The sequence below is a fragment of the Oryctolagus cuniculus genome, chromosome 2 (assembly GCF_964237555.1).
Source record: "Oryctolagus cuniculus chromosome 2, mOryCun1.1, whole genome shotgun sequence".
Classification (NCBI taxonomy): domain Eukaryota; kingdom Metazoa; phylum Chordata; class Mammalia; order Lagomorpha; family Leporidae; genus Oryctolagus; species Oryctolagus cuniculus.
Window position 1 is genome coordinate 116,784,522 of NC_091433.1, and position 9,833 is coordinate 116,794,354.

Below are 9,833 nucleotides of genomic sequence, written 5' to 3' on the forward strand. Positions count from 1 at the left end.
CGGATCCGAAAGCCTTTAGGGCTGATTCTGAGGCCAGAGTGCTGTTTAGGAAATCCACCATTCTATGAGTCTGCTGTGTATCTCACTTCCCATGTTGGATAGTTCTCTCCCTTTTTTATTCTATTGGTTAGTATTAGCAGACACTAGTCTTGTTTATGTGATCCCTTTGACTCTTAGTCCTTTCATTATGATCAATTATGAACAGAAATTGATCACTTGGACTAGTGAGATGGCATTGGTACATGCCACCTTGATGGGATTGAATTGGAATCTCCTGGTATGTTTCTAACTCTACTGTTTGGGGCAAGTCAGCTTGAGCATGTCCCAAATTGTACATCTCTTCCCTCTCTTATTCCCACTCTTATATTTAACAAGGATCACTTTTCAGTTAAATTTCAACAATTAAGAATAACTGTGTATTAATTACAGAATTAAACCAATAGTATTAAATAGAACAGACAAAAAAAATACTAGGAGGGATAACGTATTAAGTTGTTCATTAACAGTCAGGGCTATGGCAGATCAAGTCACCGTTTCTCATAGTGTCCATTTCACTTCAACAGGTTTCCTTTTTGGTGTTCAGTCAGTTGTCACTGATCAGGGAGAACATATGATATTTGTCCCTTTGGGACTGGCTTATTTCACTCAGCATGATGTGTTCCAGATTCCTCCATTTTGTTGCAAATGACCGGATTTCATTGTTTTTTACTGCTGTATAGTATTCTAAAGAGTACATGTCCCATAATTTCTTTATCCAGTCTACTGTTGATGGGCATTTAGGTTGGTTCCAGGTCTTAGCTATTGTGAATTGAGCTGCAATAAGCATTAAGGTGCAGACCGCTTTTTTGTTTGCCAATTTCATTTCCTTTGGGTAAATTCCAAGGAGTGGGATGGCTGGGTTGAATGGTAGGGTTATATTCAGGTTTCTGAGGAATCTCCAGACTGACTTCCATAGTGGCTTGACCAGTTTGCACTCCCACCAACAGTGGGTTAGCGTCCCTTTTCCCCCACATCCTCTCCAGCATCTATTTGTTGGTAGATTTCTGAATGTGAGCCATTCTAACCGGGGTGAGGTGAAACCTCATTGTGGTTTTGATTTGCATTTCCCTGATTGCTAGTGATCTTGAACATTTTTTCATGTGCCTGTTAGCCATTTGGATTTCCTCTTTTGAAAAATGTCTATTGAGGTCCTTGGCCCATCTCTTAAGTGGGTTGTTTGTTTTGTTGTTGTGGAGTTTCTTGATCTCTTTGTAGATTCTGGCACTCTGGGTTCTAGTCCCGGTTGGGGTGCCGGATTCTGTCCCAGTTACCCCTCTTCCAGTCCAGCTCTCTGCTGTGGCCAGGGAGTGCAGTGGAGGATGGCTCAGGTCCTTGGGCCCTGCACCCCATGGGAGACCAGGAGAAGCACCTGGCTCCTGCCATCGGATCGGCACAGTGCGCCAGCCACAGCACGCCGGCCGTAGCAGCCACTTGGGGAGTGAACCAACGGAAAAAGGAAGACCTTTCTCTCTGTCTCTCTCACTGCCTAACTCTGCCTGTCAAAAAAAAAAAATCAATCAATCTTTAAAAATTAAATCCTGTGATTTTATTGTCTACTTAAGCAAGCTTGTGTGTCATTAAGCAGCTTGCTTCTCCTCTGAACACCACTGTTTTAATGCCTGTATCAACACTGTTGAATGTTTGTCAGCTGTTTATGTAAGTTCCCCAATTAGAGTTGCTGGGTTAATGAACACTCGCTTTCTTGGGTTATATTCCCAGAGAGCTTACGGAGGCTTTGTTTCTCATTTTACCCCCATGAGCAGTGTGTGACAGTGGCTGTTCCCCACGACCTGCTGATACTGGACTTTGTCATTCTTCTTAGTATTTGTCAATCTGATACTGTAAAATAGCTGCTAGAGTGGGTGTTTGGCCTAGCTGGTAACATGCCTGTGTCTCACATCAGAATTCCTGAGTTCAATTCCCAGCTCCAGCTCTAACTCCAGCTTCCTGCCAGCGAAGATCCTGGGAGGCACTGGGGATGGAGCAAGTAGTTGGGTTCCTGCCACCCACATGGGAGACCCAGATTGCATTTCTGCCTCTGCCCTACCCTGGCTGTGTCAGGCATTTGGGGGAGTGAACCAGCAGATGGGAGAGCTCTCTGTCTCTCACTTCTGTTTTTCAAATCAATCAATCAATATTTTTTTAAAGGTAGCTACTTTTTTTAATGATTTATTTACTTATTTGAGAGGTAGAGTTACAGACAGAGAGAAAGGTCTTCTATCTGCTGGTCCGTGCCACAAATGGCTGCCAATGACTTGAGCTGGGCCCATCTGAAGCCAAGAGCCAGGAGCTTCTTCCATGTCTCCCACATGGGTGCAGGGGCTCAAGTACTTGGGCCATCTTCCACTGCTTTCCCAGGCCACAGAAGAGCGCGGATCAGAAAAGGAACATCCGGGACTCGAACCGGTGCACATATGGGATGCTGGTGCTGCAGGAGGAGGTTTAGCCCACTAGACCACAGTGCCGCCCTAGTAGCTACTGATTTTGATCCACTGTTGTTTGCCTGTCTTTCAAGCTTGTGTTTTCATGTTTCTTCCCTGAAAATTACTAGCCCCATTCCAACCTTTGACTGCCCCTTGGGTCTGATGGTTGAGTTCTCACCAGTAGAGGCATGATCTTAGAAGTCACAATCCCTATATTTAAAAAGGTCCTTTCCTTTTCCAGAGACTAAAATATACCATAAAGGTATAAGACAGCCAAAAATCAATAAATAAAGGAGCCAGTTGAAATGAATGGCCCCTGGTCAATGTCTGCCTGGAGAATGAATGGCTTGTGGGGCCTGCACAGCTGGGAAGTGGGGGTCTGGCAGCTTTGCCCCTTTACTTGGGTAGTGCTCCCCGTGCCCCAGAAGAAGAGGCAGCCTGTGCAGCCCCTGGGAGCCCACTGCTAGTCACAACTGATTAAACCACAGGGAGGAGCTGATCCCAACTGAGCCGGTTAGAGTCTCCCTCAGGAATTCAAAAGAAGAAACAGAAACCAATCAAGCAGTGCGGGCCACTGGAGTTGCAAGGTCATGGAGAGTTGAGGCTGTTCTGGGGAGCATGGTAACCCTGGACAACGAATTCTTGTAGAGCAGGGGACAGTAAAAGCCCACGGAACGCACTGAGAGGCAGAGATGAAGGGACAGTGGGATGGAGGGATTGAGAGCAGGTCAAGGAAAGATAGGCCGAGTTGCTTCAGCAGGTGTCATGGCTCTAGCTGGATTTCCTGCAGATTTGTCTTCCAAGGTTGCCTGGATTCTCCCAGTCAATCCCTGTCCACCAGCCCAGCCTTAACCAAGACTCTTTTTGCTTATTTTTTACGGGTCTCAATCGGTTCTCTGATAACTAACCACAGCCTCTTGTTCACGACTTAGAGACAGACATCTGCCGTGTTTATAAGTGTGAGGGGCAAGCAGTTATCAAGTTACCATACGTCCCAGTAGAAGACTCAATCACTCAGCCCGAGCAGCTTAAGAAGAGCCAGAAAACTAACAGGTGAGAGATGTGCAGGATAATTCAGCACCACGTGGACCTCGCCATTCGGAGAGCTGTGGGGAAAGGCAGGGATCAGTGAGGAACAAACAGCAGGAAATTTTTAGAAATGGAAAAAGTTGACCTGGGATCTAAAAGGTGAGCAGATGTCAAATAAAAGCAGGGAACCACTGAGGCCATTCTTGGAGAGGAAGAAACCTAACTGTCCTCTAATAGTTTGCATTTCACAAATTGCTTTTACCTGTATTATTATCGCCTTTTTAAAAAAAAAAAACAAACATTTATTTATTTATTTGAAAGAGTTACACAGAGAGAGGAGAGGCAGAGCGAGAGAGAGAGAGAGACGTCTTCCATCCACTGGTTCATTCCCCAGTTGGCCGCAATGGCCGGAGCTGCGCCAATCCAAAGCCAGGTGTCTCCTCTGGATCTCCCAAGCAGGTGCAGGGGCTCAAGGACTTGGGCCATCTTCTACTGCTTTCCCAGGCCATAGCAGAGAGCTGGATCAGAAGTGGAGCAGGTGGGACTCAAACTGGCGACCATATGGTCTGGCGGCACTGCAGGCAGCAGCTTTACCCACTACACTACAGTGCCAACCCCTGTCTCCTTTAGTTGAATAACCCTGATGATATCGCAATCATTATTATCACTAATTATGCTGGGTTATGACTGAGGCCATGGAATGTCAGAGAAGTGACTTGTCTAAGGCATAAATGGCAGTTGACACCAGCCCCACTGGGAGGAACTGTGTCTCCTTGTTTTCTCTTTAGGGGAATTGTCCTTGGAAATGGGTACTCCCAGCTCCCCACCCCACTCCCAGACTGTATCCTCACCCAACCACAGCCTCGCAACTGTAATTCTCTGTCTTCCATCCCATTCCTTCACAATCTGGTTTCTCGAGCTGCTCCGAGGTCACGTGTTAAGGTCTCTGGTTAACAGTTTCCTAGCAGCTTTCTCGGTTCATCTACTTGGAGGTCTGGCTGGGCCAGCAGACCCTGGTCAGCTTAGAGCCCGCTCAGCCTTTCTCCTAACCTGGTCACAGCCCGCCCCGGGCGTCCTGTGTCTGTGTGGTCTCTGACACAGTGAATGCCAGCCTGGGCCCAGCCCGTCACACACTGGTTTACATCCCCCTCTCCTGTACCATGCAGGAGAGAGCAGGGCAGGCTGGAAAGGGCCCAAGAGATGCTTAGGATCTCAGATAAGCCCGTTTCCCCCCGGGGTCTCCAAATCTGACTCCCACCCTCACCTGCGTGGACTCTGGAACGGTAGAACCTTCCCAGGTGTCCCCGTTCATCAGTCCAGTGTGATGGGAACCGGGCTGAGACGACCATCCCTGAGAAGCCGGTGGGCATCAGAGTGCGACCTCCCACATGAAGGCGGGTGGGTGCTTGAAGGCACCTTGGCTGCCCCTCTTCTCACTCATTCTGGAAGGATCCCAGGATGACATGTTGCCATGGTGGGGACGCCACTAAAGAGGAGATGTTGGGTTGTGGCTGCAGAGAAATCCCCCGCAGCCACCTCCTGGCAACTGGGGACCTGCCAGGCGGCTGGGGAGCACCCGAGGCTGCAGGGGGTGAAGGGGAGGAGCTGCTGACCAAGCACGAGGCTTGGCAGAGTGGGGCGGAGGTGCAGTGGGAGTGGAGGGAAGGGTTGAGATTCCCGGTTCACATGGGATGGAGGGGTCAGAGGACCTGGTCTGTTCCAGATAAAATCCTTGTTTCATTGTTTCTGAAAAGGAAGATGTTCTGCTTTTTTCCCAGGATAAGTTTAATGAGCAAACGCGTGGAAACCACACGGCTACTTTTAAAATCCTGTCTGGGCCGGCGCCGTAGCTCACCAGGCTAATCCTCCGCCTGGCGGCGCCGGCACACCAGGTTCTAGTCCCGGTCGGGGCGCCGGATTCTGTCCCGGTTGCCCCTCTTCCAGGCCAGCTCTCTGCTGTGGCCAGGGAGTGCAGTGGAGGATGGCCCAGGTGCTTGGGCCCTGCACCCCATGGGAGACCAGGAGAAGCACCTGGCTCCTGCCATCGGATCAGCGTGGTGCGCCGGCTGCAGTGCGCCAGCCGCAGCGGCCATTAGAGGGTGAACCAACGGCAAAAAGGAAGACCTTTCTCTCTGTCTCTCTCTCTCACTGTCCACTCTGCCTGTCAAAAAAAAAAAAAAAAAAAAAATCCTGTCTGAAAGAGAGCTGCAGTGATCCTGGTGGTTATAATGCTGGGTGTAGTTATTATCTGATTCTGAATATTTATGGTAAGGGTAGCAGCCAGTTGACTTGGTTTAATGACACTGGCCTGCAGGCCCAGTCTGTCCCCAACTCTGGGACCACTCCTGATTCGCCAGAGGGATTTAGGGGCTCAACAATGGCTGGTGTGAATGGACAGGTATTCCAGGCCAGGTACTTCTTTTGTTGTTGTTGTTTAAGATTTATTTATTTGAAAGGCTGAGTTACAGAGAGAGAGGGAGGGAGGGACGGAGAGAGAGAGAGAAAGGAAGTCTTCCATTCGCTGGTTCACTCCCCAAATGGCTGCATTGGCTGGAGCTGAGCCAATCCAGAGCCAGGAGCTTCTTCTGGGTCTCCCACTTAGGTGCAGGTGCAGGGGCCCAAGGACTTGGGCCATTTTCTACTGCTTTCCCAGGCCACAGCAGAGAGCTGGATTGGAAGTGGAGCAGCCGGGACTTGAACCAGCACCCATATGGGATGCCGCATTGCAGGCGGTAGCTTTACCTGCTATACCACAGTGCCAGCCCCAGGCCAGGTACTTCTAGGTGGGTTACGTGCATCACCTGTCTCCAGCCTTCTTGGAAAGCTAGCACTACAATCGTTCCACCAATGTAGAGAAGGCCGAGAGACTTTCCAAAGATCTCAAGGCTAGTAAGTGGCAGAGCAAAGTCACCCACGTTATCTCAGAGTGTTTGTCATTGTAACCTGCTCTGTTGCCTTTGGAAGCCTGCCTGCCTGCCTGCCCAGGTGCTTCCTGCCTGACCACGCCAGCCTCTTACTTCCTCCCTTCTCACTCATTCTGTAAGGATCCCAGGATGACACGATCCTCTCTGCTCTTCTAATGGATTATTATTATTATTATTATTATTATTATTAGAAAGGTAGAGTCACAGCCAGAGAGAGAGAGAGAGAGAAAGACAAAAAGACAATGAGTTCTTCCATCCACTGATTCACTGCCCAAATGGCTGCAATGGCCAGAGCTATGCTGATGCAAAGTCAGGAGCCAGGAGCTTCTTCCAGGTCTCCCATATGAAGACCCAAGCACTTGGGCCATCTTCCACTGCTTTTCCAGGCCATAGCAAAGAGCTGGATCAGAAGAGGAACAGTGTCTTGCTGGCGCTGCAAGTGGAGGCTTAGCCCATTATGCCACAGCGCAGGCCCCCTTCTCTGCGATTTGAGTGAACTCTTGCCTCTGGTCTTTGCTGCACATGCTGGTCCTGCTTCCGGAACACCCTTCTCCCCAGCCTTCTTTACTTGAACAACTCTTACTTCCTGTTTAGGTCTCAGCTTGGACCACATGCCCTGTGGCAAGTGTTTGCTGAGCCAGGGCCCCTACCCTGTGCTGCTGTGGCACACGCTCACTTCCCCCGCTGTAGGGACCCTCACTCTGCACTCTGCCTGCTTACTCGTCTGCTGGCACGAGGACTGTGTGGATGCTGCTCCTGCTGCATCCTGGGGGTCTGCACAGTGTTCTGCACACAAATGTTGTACATCTGCTTGTTGGAGGAGGAAGGAATGAAGGACTACTCAACACTGCCCCCGTCGCTGTTGGTCCACCCTGCCTTATAGCCTCATGATGCTCTCCATCCCTTGTTCTGTGTACATTAGCCCTGTAGTTATCGAATCCTTGGGAGGCCCAGGGGAGGGACCAGCACAGCAGCAAGAGTGGCCTGCAGGGTGCTCAGGGCAGCAGGTGTGACCAACTTGTACAGAAGTATTTCAATATTTTTACAACCAACAACATCAACTCGGGTGTCCTAGCTATCAGCATTGTTTAATCTCCCAACGACTACCCTGAAGTGACCAGCAGCCATGGTTACTGGCAAGGTGATGTGGAACTGCAGTGGAATCAGCAACTGGGCACACAGGTTTTCTCCTGGTTGCCTAAGACAGCATCATTGGTGGGTGTCAGCAGATCAGCTGCGATGGAGATGAGGTGGAAATAAGTCCTGGCCACACTTCCCTGTGTCCGGGGATTCGAGAAGTACTCAAGGCTGCCAGAAAACAAGAACTGGGACTAACTCAGTTCCTGCCTCAAACAGTAGTTAAGTGCGTGTGCATTTGGTGTCTGGGTATGCCTGCGTGGATGTGTGGGATATGAATTTATGTGTGGTGTTGAGGGCTATGTGTGGTGCATGTGTATCTCTGCTCTATGCTATGGTTATGGTGTGTAGGTGTGGTTGTTTATGTGTGTTTATTTGTGCTATATGTCATGGTAATGGTGTATAGGTGTGGTACTGTGTGAGTATGGGTGAGCTGTATGCAATGGCTATGGTGTGTGTAAGTGTGGTTGTGTATGTGTATATATATGTGTGTGTGAGCTGTATACCATGGATATGGTTGTATAAGTGTGGTTGTGTGTGTATATGTGTGTGTGTGAGCTGGATACCATGGCTATGGTGTGTGTAGGTGTGGTTGTGTGAGTGTGTATATGTGTGTGTGCTATATGCCATGGATATGGTGTGTGTAAGTGTAGTTGTGTGTGTGTATATATGTGTGTGTGTGCTGCATGCCATGGATATGTTATGTGCAGGTGTGGTTGTGTGAGTGTGTATATGTGTGTGAGCTGTATGCCATGGCTATGGTGTGTGTAGGTGTGGTCGTGTGAGTGTGTATGTGTGTGAGCTGTATGCCATGGCTATGGTGTGTGTAGGTGTGGTCGTGTGTGTGTGTGAGCTGTATGCCATGGCTATGGTGTGTGTAGGTGTGGTTGTATGTGTGTGTGTGAACTGTATGCCATGGCTATGGTGTGTGTAGGTGTGGTTGTGTGTGTGTGTGTGAACTGTATGCCATGGCTATGGTGTGTGTAGGTGTGGTCGTGTGTGTGTGTGAGCTGTATGCCATGGCTATGGTGTGTGTAGGTGTGGTTGTGTGTGTGTGTGCTGTATGCCACGGCTATGGTATAAGTGTGTATGCACACACACACTGAAGATGCTGAAGCAAGTGCTCTGGGTGAGACTGAGAAGATGGAAAGATAAGAATGAGGTGGCAGGGGGACCTCCTTTAGCCAAGCCCTTGCAGTGCACTGAATCTGAACACCCAGCAGTTAACAGGAGCCCGTCGGGGCCCACCAGCCACTGGCAGGACGAAGACTTGGAGGAAGAAGAGCACCCAGCAGAGTCCCACCTGACTGGGAGTGCTTCCTGCCTCTGCAGGGTGGGCAGAAGGCAGCACGTCCTAAAGACAGCAAGGTGGGGAGAAAGGGCCTGCCAGCTTCCTCTGCAGCTCGTTCACCGGTTTCAATTTGCCCTTTGCCTTTGATTCAGCTCTGTGCAAGAGAGTTTGCACAGTTGGGCACGTGGGAAAAAAAACTCGAGGCCTGACTCAGTCCCAGGCCACATCAAACAAAGCAAGGCCTTCAGCACCAGGGAGACTTTTGCCATTCTTGGCAGAGACAGCAGCACAAGGATTATAAAGGATTTGGGTCAGCGAGTGTCATAATGAACATCCTGTTCTGGGAGCCCCGAGGCGTGGGATGAATCGGAGGACAGGTGACCAATGTCTTGTCCAAGGCCACATCAATGCTCTCTCTTGTTGTTGAGTATCAGCAGGACTCCGGATGGATTTACTGGTCAATGCAGGTTATGGGAAAGGCAAAAACTTCCTCTCCCTGAGTCCAGGGCTCCTCTACCTCCCAGCTGCAGGAGACCCATGATCTCCAGCTTCCTGTGTCATGTTTCACCTGGTGCTGGAGAGGTTCTCTAACTGATAAGCCACCAGTTCTCCAGAATCTGAGTCTAGGGGCTTGGACAAGCCCTACTCCTCAGCAGAGAAGCGTCAAGGGACTTCCACATAAAATCCATCCACAGTGATATTTTGGGTTTACTGAACGGGGCCTGAGATGAATGTGCAAAATTGTATTATGGACCTAACTGGACAAGCCTTATACTCCATTTTCAGAAAATCTCTTCACAAATGATTCCCTGATGATACACAGCAAAAATGTCACCAGCTGGCTGCTGCCACAGGCTATAGGCCACCTCTTCAGCTCTGAGGTCACCGCGCCTACATGCACATTCTAGACATGGGTCTTTTAAGTTTGCTCTTAGAACATTTAAGCAAGTAGCCTGACTTGTAAAAAATATTTTTATTAAGGCCGGCGCC